The following is a 15,097-nucleotide window of genomic DNA, read 5'->3' as shown; positions in this document are numbered from 1 at the left end:
GAGCAGTGATGCTGCTTTGCTCCCCTGGGTTCCCTGGTTTGTGAGGTCCTTCCTCCAGCTCTTACAGCTTTGTTGGAAACTGCCACATCAAAGGAGTAACTGTGGTTTCAGAGAGCACAGCACAAAGGAGGGTGGTGTTGGAGGAATGGATACCTCCAAAACGACCCCTACTCAAATCTGTGTCCAGAGGATCATGGAATCATTAAGGTTGGAAAAGAGCTCTAAGATCATCCAGTCCAACCATTAACTAATGGTGCCAGGCACCACTGAACCTTGTTCCTAAGCACCTACATGTATTTTCAGCCCAAAGTAACAATCTCACTATTTCACCCAAGGCAAAGTTATTTCTTTACCAGTGTAAAGCGAAAGAAAATTAAATTATAAAGGCATGAAGCCATCCAAGACCCTTTGGAGGCATCAAGTCCACTTTGAGAATCTTCTGTGCAAAGCATCTGAAGAAAAACATCAGAGGCATTACTTAGATAATGGGTACATGTGCTGGTGTGTGTGAGTTTATTTGTGTTCATGCACATCCTTTATTCAGACTTGCACAGGCAACATATTTGAGAGAGTTAGTCCCACAGAATCTCTTTTTAAAATAGTGCAAATTATGATACTCAATGGCCATTTTTAATTTTTGGATGACAGCCTGGTTTTAGTAGAAGATGTTAATGTAATTAAGTGTAAGCAGAGCAGAAGGAGAAGATACTGGAGAAATTAGAAAAAGAGTAATTTTTGTGCCATCACTGCAAGGCAAATAAAAATAGTAATTCCTCTTCATTTATGAACAAAGAAAAGCATATCTTCCCCCACTCCTGGCAAGTGTAAAATGTACCTTATTGTTCACTCCACCTCTTGTCCTCATTTCCCTCTCTCTTTACTCCTTTGTCTCTGTGTTTTCAGCTGGGAGCCATCCTACCTAGTAGACCACTCACATATTTACAGCCTGGTAAATTGATTCATCCAGAAACCTGAAGTGTTGCCTGAGAGGCAGAAAGATTGAACACTGAGGAAAGAGACCTAGAATGGAGTATGGTGCCTAAATCAGTCTGCTGCTAAGCTGGATTTGGTAAACTAAAAAAGTGCAGTACCACTTGTGTATGCAATGATAAAAGTGAATATAAATTCCATAGGCTACCTTCATCTTTTTATGCCTTTATCTTCTTTTTCTTTAATAAGATATTTATTCTTGGCAATCAAAACCCTAGAATCTTTGATTTGCTTGTGTTAGACTGTACATCCTCTGCAGGTGTCATGAAATGTTCCTCTGGTCTCTGAGATTTAATGCAAAAAGCCCCTCCAATTAAAGGACTTGGTTCTTATTCTGTCTGCTGGCTGTAACTTGCTGAAATTCATAGGGCAAAGTATGGTCTTTGAAGAAATGTTCACTAATTTTAATAAATCAAGAACATTGGAATTGTTGATTTTGACATTACAGGTTTCTGTCGGTTCCTTTGTTACCCAGATGGGATTGATCCTCCAGGAGGAAAGGTCAAGGCTAGGTGAGAGTTTTAGTCAAGGAGCTGAAATTGCAAGGGCTTTATCTGCAGGTGAACAGCTTATCTTTTCCCCCTCAGCAGGAATGGTTTCCATGTCCAGATGTCTGCCCTGCAGAGATGAGCTTCTTGGTGAAGCCATCACTGCCCCAGACACAAAGATAAAGCAGATATAAAGATAAACCAGAACTTGGGCTGGGTTAAAATCCTGAACTCCAGTGGGGTCAGCAGCTGCTCCAAATGTAAATCAGTTTTCTCAGAAGCAGGAATGGGGTCAGTGAAGGGTCCTGGGGGAGAGCAGAAATGGGGACCCCACAGATGACTCATGGTGTATTATCATTAAAATGTGTGACCTGTGCAGAATGGAGATGAAACAGATGAATGAGAGGAAATGTTATGAATATTAAAGAAAAAGATAACGACTCATTTATATATATATTAGAGCAGTTGGTATCACTCATTTCTAAAGAGTGTCAGAGGCTGTAACCAAGCAGTTAAAGGTTGCTGCCTTCCTTTTTGGTGAAGTATATTTGCATATTCATTTTGCAAAATCTTTTACAAAATAATTTAGGTCTACCAGACAACACAGAGAAAATGATGAAATTTGGTAGTGGTGGATGCAATGAAACGATGAACAGACAGACATACTTGTATAAATATATTTATGCAGATGAGATTTGTCATTGTTTTGTATCATTTTTTTGAGCATTATATAAAGAAGGAGCAAAAAAAACCAATTATATACATAAACCTTGCATCATCCCTGTGGCCGTATCTTTGTCATGTGCTCACACATCTTTGGGATAAATGTTAGGGCTGTGTCTTGTAGGTTAAAAATATGATTGAGTTTTTAGCACTAGACAAGATTTTTGTTATTTTCTGTGAAATAAGATTAGCACTGACACGAGTGAACAGCCCAACACAACAGCATTAACAGCAGTGAAGCTGCTTTTATTGCAATCCTGACAATTTCCACGTCCTGCAGAGAGCAGCAGTTGCTGTGTTGAACATAAATAAAGAGAAAATATAGGATCCCCTGTATGAAAGGTGGTGTATTTTCTGTATTCTGACATTTTACACATAAATATTTATGCTTTATATAATGAATGTATGTAAAGAGTCCTGGGAAGGATAATCTGACTGAGCAAAAGGGTTGAATTTTTGGGCTGGCAGCTAATGAGGGATTGCCCCTGGATCCCTGGAAGTGTCCAAGGCCAGGTTGGAGGGGCCTTGGAACAACCTGGGAAAGTGGAAGGTGTCCCTGCCCATGGCCTTTTACTTATGCTGGCCATAGTAATGTTTGCCAAAAAAATTGAAACAGAATGCCCTGGGTGACATCTCCAAATAATTTAACATTTCCAGTGCCACATGATGGAATTAAAAACAAAACAAACAACAAAACAAAGAACATCTTGAGCTTCATAATTAGTCCTTTTTCCTGTCTCCTTTATATATTGAAACATATCTACATTGAGAAGTTACAAAATAATGTAAAGGATATGAAATTGGAACTGCACCAGGTTTTAAAATGTAATTAGGACATGCTCCATAATTTTGAAATTCTGTTGTGAAAGTACATTTGTTGTTCCTTCAGTTTTGTCACTTGTACTTTGTCTTGTATATTATCACACGTGATAGAAAAATAAATCATATAAAATTTCGACTTTGAAAAAGTAAAAATGGAATAAAGTATATTTCTCTCTTCCCTCCAACCCAAAAAGTCAAAGTAAAATCAGCTTTTTTTTTTTAATCATTTCCATTTTGATGGAATTGTGGCTTCAGAAAGCAAATGGCTCTGTCAATGACTTTCACACTGGCTCTATTGCTAAATCAATCATTTGAAATTAGAAACTGCATTATGAAGGAGCCTTTCAGTATGATCACACACTAATTCTGTTTGAGTTTCTGAGTTTGTTTTCTGTCCTGAAGAATCCCTGTCCTGGTGCAAAGTGGAAAGTGGTTGTTTCAGGTGCCTTTTCCATCATTATTTAAGTGCATTTTCTGCCTGGTTGGCCTTGAAGGCAGAATTAAGAATTACTGACTAGATTGTTCATGTTTTTTCAGTCATCTTAAATCTGTGTTTCTCATGCAAAACATGAAGAAACCTTTGTGATTTGCCCAATAAATAAGCAATGGATGGTTTTTCTATAAATCTAAAGTACTAATAAATGAAAATATAATTGATTATTTGGGAAGTCTGATTTAAGGAACATAGTTTTGAAATAATTTGAACTTTGGAGACGTAAAGCACAGCACTTATTTTATCTCAAACCGTGATTTAGTGTGCACAATTCTTCAAAAAATTGGATAGCTACCAAATCAGACACCAGAAAATGAGGCTCAGAGCACAGTGAAATTTTAGTTAAGTCTTTTGACAGCTTCACAATTGGTTTCAGGAGAGGGTTCAGCACCAAAAGAAACTTCCTGCCCAAACCTCCTCTTGCTGCTCCTCATGGGAAGTGATGAGTTCTCAGGACAGGCGGAGCAGGAGCACACCTTGGGGTCTCACCTTGGTTCCCAGTTTTTGTGAGTGTTGTGTGTGGCTTTAGTAAGAATCTTGTCAGACTGTTGTGTCAGTGAAATGTGTCACCCTGCAGCCTCTGAGGACTGGACACACTGACAGGCTGTCACCTGTCACTGGTACTTTCCTAAACATCATCATTTTGAGACAAGAATAAAACTCACAACGGCTGCTCTGTCTATTAGAAATGAAAGTAACTTGAGAAGTAGAGAAGCATTTAGGGTGTAAGCAAAACTCTCTGTTTCTGGACAACTTGAAAAGATGACAAATGGGCTTTCAGTAAAACAGTAGGATGTTGATTTGAGGACTTCTTGACTCAGCAGGTAGTGAACTTCTAAATTTTTTTTTGCTAAAGAAATTCGTGGAAACAGTTTTTTACATTCAGGAAAGCTTTGTGAACAACAGAGGCTGAACAGAATGGACTTGGATGTAGTTTCTTACATCACCAATCAGCTGGAGAAGGACATGTGAGAAGAGACCAGACCACCTTAAAGAGTCTGTCAAATTGCATAGTCCTGGAGCAGATGGGCTGCTGCTCCTATCAAAAACACATTTCTCATGTTCTCAGAGATATAAACTGTTGTACTTCTGGCTTATTTGAGCCACTGTGTATGTATGGACTTCTCATGTGGGCAAAGGAGGCCAAGTCCCATGACTGAGTCCAACCATCTTTCACTACAAATGACATTTGCAGCCATTTCTTGGCTATGTTACAGCACCTCACCTCCTCAGAGGGGTTGAGAGGGCAGACAGGAAATTTCCACCACTCAGAGGACAACAAGACCTTATTGCAGCAAGGAAAATTGGTTGCAGGTGAATTTGAACAGAAAAGATCCCATTTGTGCTGCATCCACACAGGTGAATGATCCCTCTCTCATGTTCTGGGGCACGTCTTGTTGTCTATTTAGTGCATTTCAGCAATGACAAATTCTCTCTGTCTCACAGCATTGAGGAATTCTCCATTTTTTCCCCAAGATCAAGTAATGAGAACCAGCTCTCTTGCAGTGCCCCTTTTCAGTGGACTGAGATTTGTTCATCCATTCTTGAAATACATAGAATAGTTTTTTTCAGGAAGACATTTAAGGACTCCAGAGAAGCTGGTTCTTATTCTAGCCTTAGTCATCTGTCCTTGCTACCCATTATAAATGTAGTTAAAATGCTGTAGAGTCTTTATAATTTTATAGCAAATCTTTTTCTTAATGACTCAAAAATTTTCTCTCACAAGCAAAATACTCCAAATTTGTCTGAATTAACCTCATTCTGATTTGATTGGATTCATCCACTTCTCTCATTCATTTATACACTGTTGCAATTCAGCCCCTTTTGCTGCAGTTACTACTCACTACATTAGTCCAAGAAGTCAGCCAAAGTGCTTTTTTTATTCTTTTTACTAAATGACATATAAATAATGATGTGTAGCTATATATGCAGATGATCTCATTTCTCACACCGAAGATTTATATTGGGGAGTCAAATGTGTCTGTGAAATTTCTTTTTTCCAGTGGAATTTACAGCAAATGGAAGATAGCTATAAAAATTCTGCAAAAGAAAATTGAATTCTTTCTCCCTCTAAGTAAATATTTCTATGGACAAAGTTTGAAATAGGTTCTTTTTTTCAGTTTCCTTCTCCAGAAGCAGTACTTTACAAAAGCATTTGTTGTTCCATTACTTTATATCACAGTTGAGAACAATTCATGGCAATTCTTTGCCTTGCTTTTGATATAACTCTCTATCACCAGCCTTCACAAAATGAATATACAGTTGGTTCTCTGGCAGGCTCCTGTGGTTAGGAATCATCAAATCCCAGAACACTGCAGTGGTAAACACCATAACAAAATCTTCAGTGTCTAATTTCTTTAACTCCATCTTTTTTTCTTCTTTTTAAAGGTTTCCTGGGCATATTTGTTGTGTGAGCCACCTGCAATCTAAATTCAATGACTGTTCTATTAAAATAAAACCTGGAGCTAAGATTTTCTTGGAAAACCTTGACAATATGTTTTGATATGAGAGGATGAGGACAGGAATGAGAAGAAAAGTGTCTTAAATTTTTCTCAGCAGATTAGTTGTTCCCTGTTTTCCAAACACCCATTGATTACCATGAAAAGAGCCCTGGGAGACTGAAATCTAATTTCCCACATGGGCTGCTCTGCTGGGACAGGTGTTGGTATGAAAAAGCAGAAAAAAGATTTTCTTCTGCAGAAAAAGCAGAAATCTCTTCCCAAGAGGGTCACGAGTCTGTTTTTCTCTGAGCTGATAGAAATGCCCAGCATCTCTTCTTGATGCTTCCTCCAGTTTGGTTTTTTTTTTTCACAGATTGTCTCATTTCTTGGTTCATTGCTCACTGATTCTGCTCTTTCCATGGTTAATAAAGAGTCATCCCTTATTGGAGGGCACTCATTGCTGCAATGCCCACTTGGCTGTTTAAAGCCATTTCTGTGTCTTTTCTCCCTTTGATGCTGATCTGCATGTCCCTAAATACATTTTCAGTAAAGGAACAACACCTCTGCCAACAAGCCAAGAATACCACTCACATTGTCACTCTGGTGTGGTAGCTCTGGAAATATCAGTGTTTTTAGAATTAGAATTTATGTCACCAAAATTTACTACTTTCCTTTTTTTTTTTCCCCTCCTCTCTTTGCTACCCAGCATCTGTTAGCAGGCATTTGATTACAGCAAACAGGTTACTCTAAGAAAATGATGTAACTTTGTTTCTCCCTCCACTGAAAAGTCAATGATTTTCAAGGAAAATAACTGAACTGTTTTCATTGATGTCAGGATTCTCACCCATGCAAATGAAATGAGCTCCAGCCTGATCCATGCAAGGTTTTATCAGCATTTTGTGGCAGTGGTTTCTTTGGAGGTTGCAGGTGGGAACCACCTGCTGACTGCAAGTGAGGAGTGCCTGGGCTGCTCCAACCCCTGGATTCCCTCTGGAGCTGGCACTTCTAGATGTTTATCAAAACTTCTCCCATGCACAGGAACAGGGTGAGGAAAAAATGACAAGAAAAGTTCTCTGTTGGTAAAAAACAAGCTACAGAATTTCCTTTCTGGGGATCAAGAAGGTTTGAGATAGACTGTACATCCTCTATCCAATTCCAATTGCAGTCTGGGGTGTATTTGGAGAATCCTCTGAGTTCACTCCTCCAACAGCCCTAATTGGCCAGGAGAAGTGAAGGACCATCCACCAGCTTTGTCAGAGCTGTGCTAGCTCCTCTCTCTTCTCCTGCTCCTCATCCTGCCCTCTCCTGGAGTGTTGGAAGGGCTCTGCCAGGGATCTGTGGGCAGCTCTTGTTCAGCAGCACGGGCACCCTGCGTGGAAACTCCTCTCTGATTTATCTTCATACCCCTGGATTCGAGGGGGATCTCACAAAGGGAGCCTGGCAAGTACAATAGGAGGAACCCTCCTCCTTCACACACCTTTCATTTCAGTTTCAGAGGAACAGAAGTGAGGAATTATAAAGACATAACACAAATCTCTCTTTATTTTAGCCTTGATAAATTCGCATGACAACCTGAATGCTTTTTGATCCTCTGCTTTGTACAGAGACAGCCAGGCTTTGAAATTGCACTGTAACTTCCAGCTTGATTTTCTTTGTGAATAAGTAACTGTCATCAAATCCACCACTGCAAGCAAATTACCCTGAGTAGAACTTCTTAGGCCTTGAGGAAGTGAATGCTCCTGGACAATTTTCAGGTATGTCCTCATGAAGGCATCACTTGGTATCTGTAGCTACAGAGCACTTGAATAATCTTACTAGGAACATCAGCTATGTGTTGCAAATTGTGAAATAAAATTGGGTTAAAGCAAAGAAGCCAAAAATTTAAAGGAGTTAGCTACACCTCTCTCACTGAATATCATCTCTTGATGCTTTTGCAATTCTCATGTTCATCTCTGTTTGAGAACAGACAGTGTGCCATGTGCAGGTGTTGTCTTTGCAAAAAATTGTAACTCCTGCAGAGAATTAGCCACCCTGCATCCTCTTTTAATTCAGTGTTAGGCCACACCTCAGGAAAGTTAAGGCTTGACTTAAGTCTGATGCAAAAGAGTCATGGAGATTGTTAGAAAAATTTAAAAATTAGCACAATCTGAGCAAGCAAAGGGCAGCTACAGAAAGACCTGCTACAAAATACACCTTTTTCTAATTGCTTAAAATTATTTTAAAAAACTTACGACATTCAAAGACCTGAGCTTGTGCTGTTTAATTTACATCTCAATAGAAATTGTAAGTGCAACATTAGAAAGGTATTTAACACCACGATTACCAGTCATTGTCATGCTACAAGTTGCAGGCTCTAATGCAGGCATAAGGAAACCAACAAAGCAGATGGTGCAAGATTAAGGAAGTAATCCACAAAGACAGCCTCATATTTCCCTTCCTCTTTTCCATTTCAGTCTGACTTTTCACTTTGATCCTTCTGAATTCAAGGTCTGATTTTATTTGGTAGTAAAATCTTCAATGCTCACGTGTTAAAACTCTGGTGTATACACTGCTAAGCACATCTGTCAGGACATTATAATGAAGGACAGAAGTAGACTTAGGGCTGCAGCAAATCACCCTACATCTATTAAATCTGTTAAAACTGCTAAAGAAATTTCAAATTTCTGACATTCTAACCCTTCCTTTTTAATATTTAATTTTCCTTCATTTAAAATAATGAAACAGGATGTATCAATATTAAAAAAAAGTCTGTATGTGTGATCTATAGAAAATAATTGACAAAAATTATTATGGGATCTACCTGATACAAAAGTGAAGGAGTTTGAATGACTGCATATAATCAACCTGCACCAGGCCAGAACTCAGAGAGCAAGAGGTTCCCAAATTCCCTGCAATGCAGCAGTGTTTGCTGCTCCTGCCCCATTTAGGTGTTAACAACTTTCTTCTCCCTCACTTCTTTCTCTTTGTCATCCAGCTCCCCCCAAAACCACACACACAGCTCCCCTCCCTTCCCCTCATTTTATTTTCAAAGAATTAATAGGAAATCTTGCCAAAGTCCTGTTTCCAAACTGGTTTAAGATCTCATGTGAGTGACTGAGCAGCAGATTTATCTGTGTGCTGTCCAGCCATCACTGCACTGATTTGCACAGCTATGTCAGTCAATTAACTCAAGCAGGTAAACTTTCTGTCCCCCTCCTTCTGCCCCCACAATCAACTCTTCAAGGCAGGGTTTTGATTTTGTTGTATTTCAGTCATCTTCATTTGACACCCAGGCTGCCCGGGTGCAATGCCTTTGTGGGAGGTCAAACAGCAGCAAAGAAGAAAATCAAAGAGAGGAGGGAAAGAAAGAAAAAGACAAACTGAGGAATAGATTGCATTAATGGCTGTGTTATAATCATTCCTGGCATGTGAGAGTTTACACCGAGGAAATGCTCGATGTAATTCAGCTTTTCATGCAGTAAGAAGCAAATGAAGGATGAAGCCAGAGAGAGAGGTTGCTAATAAATACCTTTCAAGTGCTGCTGCACTGACAAAGTACATTACTCCCCTACAAAAGCTTAAATGGATATAAAGATTATCAGAGTGGTTTTAAAGAAAAAATAGAAAATAATGGAATTAGGTGTAGACCACCTAATGAAGGGATAAACATAAAGGGACAGCTAAAAGGAAGGGAATAACTGTCTTTGTGAGCTGAATTTTTAAGAGAACTTCTAACAAGGTAAACACACAGCTAAGATTTATAGTGTCTGGGCAATGTGAGTTCTTCTCTTGCATTTGTGAAATTTGAATTCTTCTCCAGGATTTGCCACTGAATATATATTATTATTATTATGAATATATTTTTTTCCATCTTTTTTTCCAGGCTGTAAATGGAAATTTCCCCTTTATATTTTCATATAACACCTGCCCACTTTTGGCCAGCATGATTCTAGTACCAATATTCTACTCACAACACGGGCTTTGTCCACTCAATAAGAGTGGCAAAACAAGCCATTATTTCAGGTGATTTCTATATTAATTTGTTACTTACAGCATATTTGCCTATTTTTAATATATTTTAAAAAGATTTCCCTCAGAGTTTGGGATTTCTTTTTTGACTATTATGTTGATAGACTGCCTCTGTGCCTGGAATTGAATACTATACACATCTCATTAAAGGAGAACAATATGTGAACAATGTGAAGTACATTTTGAAATTACAAACCCATTTTTTTCTTAATTTCTTTGACACTTTAAAATTTTGTGATTAAAAAAAACTCCAAGGAGAATGCTGTCAGATTTTTCCCTACTCTAATTCCAATTTTGGGTTATTTGGAGCTCAGACACTTTCCCCACAATTCCTTTAGATCTCTCTCCTCACAATGATCACAGTCAGTGCCAAAGTCATTGTAGTGGGAGTCTGTAGAGCAGCAAAATAATAATCCCACCATTTGCCCTAATTAAATATCTGCCTTGGGTGGATTTTATTTTCCACTCCACTCACAGATGTGAAGGCCATCTGCACTGAGTTCCTCATGTTGGCTTTGACATAGCTGTCACAGTCTAAACGTGACCAAAAAAAAAAGTATTCAGTACAAACTGTACAAAACCTTCAAGACTTTAAGTAAATCTCTGAAAAGAATCCCTTTAAATTCTTACTAATGTGGCTTCAACTCTTCTGTGCTTGCAGACTCCAGGAAATTTGGGTATCTCCCTCTTGTATAAAACCCTCACCCCGATTTCTGTGTAGAAGGTAAGTCTAGAAGATGCAGGAAAAAAAATTCAGTGTCACAAAACAGAGGAGTAGGATCTTGGTTTGGGTGCCTTCTTCTCTGCACATGTGCTAGGGATGAGCCTTGGATGTCCAGGCTGTGGAAATAAAAGAGATTTGTGACTGATGGACCACTGAAAACTGCCAGAGGAAGAAGCACCAGGTCAGAGCTTATCATGTCTCCGAGCTTGTTTAAAATTACTGTGATATCAAATGCATTAATTCAGGATTTTTTTTTTTCCCTCAAAAAGGAACTTTTTTTTTGGATGTTTCTCTCTTGAAGGAAATGGGAAGGAAATGGGATCCAACAACCCCAGCTGTTACCATTGAAACCAATCCCTCCTTCAAGCTGAGTGCAGGGGACAGCAATGATCCCATCTTTGATTTTCAGGTAAGGAAACGTTTCTACTACAGCCAACAAAGAACTAGCAATCACTCTGTGGCAATAAGGCTTAACGAATTGCCAACAAAACTTCATTAAGATTGGTTTTAAGGAATGATAGTGAAACAAATGCCAATTTTATAATGCAAACCTGAATGCCACATGGCCATCGAGCCTGATGCCCTCTCAGAGGCTCTGTTCCTTTTGAAGTCAGCTTTGAGGTGAGGTGTGTCTTTGTGCTATTGAAATGTCCCATTTTAAGCATACTTCAAACACACAAATGCTTCTTTTACAGATTAGTAAGTCTTAAAAAGAATTGGGGCAGTTTGGGATGGTTTAAAGCATTGCAGAAAGTCGAGGAAAAGCTTCTTTCTCCTGTGTTTGGTTACAAAGCACTAAAATTCATTTGACATTGTACCACAGGGCAAAACCCTGCTATGTACATAGAAGGAAGAGGAGGAGATAAAGATGAAGAAATGTAGGGCTTCAAAGCACTTTGTATCTTAGGATCCCACTAAGGAGCTGTGAATAACGTTTATTTTAAAAAAATCTAAACTTTTTCCTTCCTACACTTACTGAATTCAGTCCTACTAGTTGCCTTCTTTACACCTCATGCTGAGCATGACTCAAATAGTTTTGTGAGGGAGTTTAGGATACCCCCTATGCAGCTGCATTCAGAAACTCTCTGAGTTCACCTTTGAAGAAGGATCCCAGGTTTTAGGCAGCTTTGGCTGCTTGGTTATGCTACTGCACTCCTTTTCAAATGGGGAGAGGATAACTTGCTGTGAGCCAGTGAGATTATTGCTCCACTGAAGACAAAAAGAGTTCCATCAGTTTATGCCTTCAGAAGATTTGGATCTGTATCTCTGAAGCAGTAACTTTACAAACAATTTAGCTGTGGCTTTTTGTTTCCAATTTCGTGCCTTGTGTGTCATAATTCTTCTGAAATTGTCTGAAAATTTCTGAGAGTGGAAGGCACAGCAGAGAGCTGGAGCACTCAGCATAAATTGTGCTCTCTCCTTCATCACGAGGCTGAACACTTAACACAGAAGAGCTGTAAAGGGCTGGGATGTGGTATTAGAACCCTGGGGCACTTCAAACACATCTCCTGCGTGTTCTGCACCAAGGGAAAGGGAGGGACAAACACATTCCCTTCCACCCTTCCACACTGCATCTTTCAAGTGTTGATGCTTCAAATATTTCATGCACTTCCTAAAACATGACTGAAACATTCTGATTCTATCTAAACAGAAGGTGAAGCCAATAATTAAAGATTCTTGTGTTAAGGGATAAATGTGAAGATGGAGATCAGCCTTCAGCACATTCTTGGCTTGAAGTTTTCCATTCCACTCTTGACCAGTCACAGAAGAGAAATCCTTCAGATAAAAAACAATAGGATTTCATAGGCTTATGGTTGAACAGTAGTATTTTTGTTTATTTAGAGAAATCTTTTGAAGTATCCACTGGAATTCAAGTCCCCGTTGAGTGTGTGTCATTTGGTAAACACGATAGACACAGACACAGTCAGCAACCTAAATTCTCTTAAGTTCTGCCTTGTGAATGTAAATTACTTTGGAGGTTGTAGTGTGACCAAATAGCCATTAATTGTCTCCAGACACTTCCTTATTACAGTATTCCTTAAGCACCAGTCCCTCTCTTTCCATAGAAAGAGACACATTTGATCAACTCAGCCTATGCAGCATTTTTGTTTCTCTTTAGTGCCTTGGATTTAACTGATTCTAACACATTTTCTTAAATAATCACATAGCCCAGCCATTTAGGTGAACTCTCACTAAAAAAGCTCACTTGCTCTCCCAGTCTTAGGCTAGCCAAGAGTTTCACCAGGGCTACTTTTCACTCCATTTTCCTAGAGATTAACAACAACATCTCATGATACTGGGCCTTGTATTAGAAAAGCGTCAATGGCAGGAGAGAGAGCAGATGGAACACCAGGCTTATGCCAAGCCATGCAAATCATTACAGATGGGTCATTTTTGCCTCAACCCCATCACATGTAATTCAACTCAAGTAGCACATCTTCCTTTTTTATTGCTTTTTTTAGAACCATTCTTATTATTTTGTAGACATGGCAAGCAGAAATTTTAGTTTCTAACCTTGGTTTGAAGCCTGAAAGCAGTCTGTGTTGTTAGTGACTGTTTCTTAACAATCAGCATTCCTTTATAAAGTTCAAGTCTCCTACCTGCTCCATCAGCCCATTAATTAATACCTTCCACAGATCTCAATGGACTCACCATGGATATTCAGTATCACAGTACTTTGGCAAACACCTGGCACTTATGAGTGCAAAACCCCTCTGTTATGTGGTTTCTGGGCCTGATTTAGACTGCTCTGAGGAGGAAAATTGCCCAAAGACAGGCCAGGGCAGAGTTAATGTATCACAACCCCAGCAGATGCACCACACCAGCATCACAAACCACACCACCAGTGGTTTCTGAGGTGGAGCTGGCTCTCTCTGCCTGCCTGCAAACACAGTCAGGATAAATGCACACCTGATTTCTTGTCATTGTGCCCATCTGGAAATCCAAAGAGAGGTGTAAAAGAAGCTCCTTCGTGTCTTACAGTGTCACCTAGGCCATTAGGTGTTGCTGAAAGCCTGGCCTTTTACCAGCCCAGCTGCAATCCTCTGTGGATGTGTTGGTGAGCTGGGAGCTTCCCAGCCCTTTGTTCTGTTCTTTCCTTTCTCCTTGCCATTTTTATAAGCCATCACTTCTTCTCAGTTGCTGTCTGAGGGTGGTTAAAAAGGGGACAAATGGAACTCTCCAGCTCATTTCTGATTTATGGGCCAGTGTGCAGAGCTGACCTCCTGTGCTTGTGCTCTGGAGCTCCTGAGGATTTTAAGTCACTTCCTCTCAGTGGTGAAGGGACAAGGGCCAAGGAAGGAGCTGCCTTCAAAACCATCCCAAGGTGGCTCCTAATGCTTAATTACTTGTGTGCTCCCTGGCAGGATTTTGGCTTGGGTATGCAAGTGCTCTCCCAAATATGAATTGCAGGACAGCAAGGCTGGAGATATTTATTAGTATTCAGTACACACACTGACAATAGCCAACACTGTTTCCGAAGGAGGGAAGACAGTTTAGCCATCCTGGGACATCCCTGGGTTTCAAGGACAGAGGACAGTCTGTTATTTAACAGCACAGGTACAGCTTCAGACGAGCACTGCAGAGGTCAGGGAATGTGGTGCTGTCATGTTTGCAGCTCCTGGCTCCTGCATTTCTTCCATCACCTGCTTTGAGCAGCTCTGTGGTTACGTGCTGGGTAGATAAGATGAGGGGAAGAGTGTGGCAGGGTCACCACATCTCAAGAGGGGCCACAGGAGTGAATTTCCCCTTGTACAACATCTCACTCTCCTTTTCTGGCAGGGAGGATCTGTTTCACGTTCTCTGTCTCCTCGTTTCTAACCTGTCCTTGCCTTTGGGTGTCTGCTCAGAAATGCGTCATCATCCTCGTGTCAGTGACATTTCATTTCCTTTGGCTGCCTGAACACACATCTTTGTTTATAAAAGCAATTTATTTCAATAATTAACTGGTTATCTGAATAGCTGTTTTCAAGGTCAACACTTACATGAATCGGGGTGGTCCAAAGTGGAAGAAAACTTGATTTTTTTCAGACCAAGATAAAAAAGACATTTGAAGAATATTACATTAATTATATGAAAATTTACCTGGTAAATGACTTTTTTTTTCCTGCAAGCACAGTTGTGAGGGGATGCACATTAATGCATCAAGTTAGTGGGGTAGTGGCCTGGGAGCGGCGTCTTCAGTTTTAATCTCTGCTTCTGATTTACACTGAGACACTGAACTGGACCTTCACCAGTTTATCCCCCTCATCTGCACCTTTGGAAAGCTCTGACACTCACTAGGTGCATGTTCATTTTTCTGCACAAGGTGCTGACTTAAATGGAGCACGGATTTAATGCCTGAAAACCAAACAGTTCAAATGAGAGAACGGAGTCTTCAGCTGGGATGTCCTACACAGGCTCAAGCTTC

The sequence above is a fragment of the Prinia subflava genome, chromosome 7 (genome assembly GCF_021018805.1).
Source record: "Prinia subflava isolate CZ2003 ecotype Zambia chromosome 7, Cam_Psub_1.2, whole genome shotgun sequence".
NCBI lineage: Eukaryota > Metazoa > Chordata > Aves > Passeriformes > Cisticolidae > Prinia > Prinia subflava.
The sequence above is the reverse complement of the archived record's forward strand: the minus strand, read 5'-3'. Positions refer to the sequence as shown.